This window comes from Arachis duranensis, chromosome 5 (genome assembly GCF_000817695.3).
Source record: "Arachis duranensis cultivar V14167 chromosome 5, aradu.V14167.gnm2.J7QH, whole genome shotgun sequence".
NCBI lineage: Eukaryota > Viridiplantae > Streptophyta > Magnoliopsida > Fabales > Fabaceae > Arachis > Arachis duranensis.
This window is the reverse complement of record NC_029776.3, coordinates 19,140,102-19,140,556: the sequence shown is the minus strand read 5'-3', so window position 1 is coordinate 19,140,556 and position 455 is coordinate 19,140,102.

The window sequence follows — 455 nt, the reverse complement described above, 5'->3', positions numbered from 1 at the left end:
ATGTTCTGAATCTTCAATTCTCTGTATTATTGACTTGAAAAGACACAAATTAAAAATATTTTTGGATTTTTAATAATGAGGAATAATCAAAATACAACTAAAATCAAATAACAATGCATGCAAGACACGAAACTTAGCAGTTTGTATACTGCTGACACTAATGAGACACATAAACACTCAAGTCAAAAGAATTCAAAGATTAGAGTAAGAAATCATCAAGAACAACTTGAAGATCCTTAAGACACACGAATGAATGTATGCAATTGACACCAAACTTAAAATGAAACACTAGACTCAAAAATATTTTTGGATTTTATGATTTTGTAAATTTTTTTTGGATTTTTCGAAAATTAGGTGGAAAATAAAATAAAGATATCAAAATTCTTAATGAGAATTCCAGGAATCATGCAATGTTAGTCTAAAGCTTTAGTCTAAAGAAATTAGACATGGCTAGC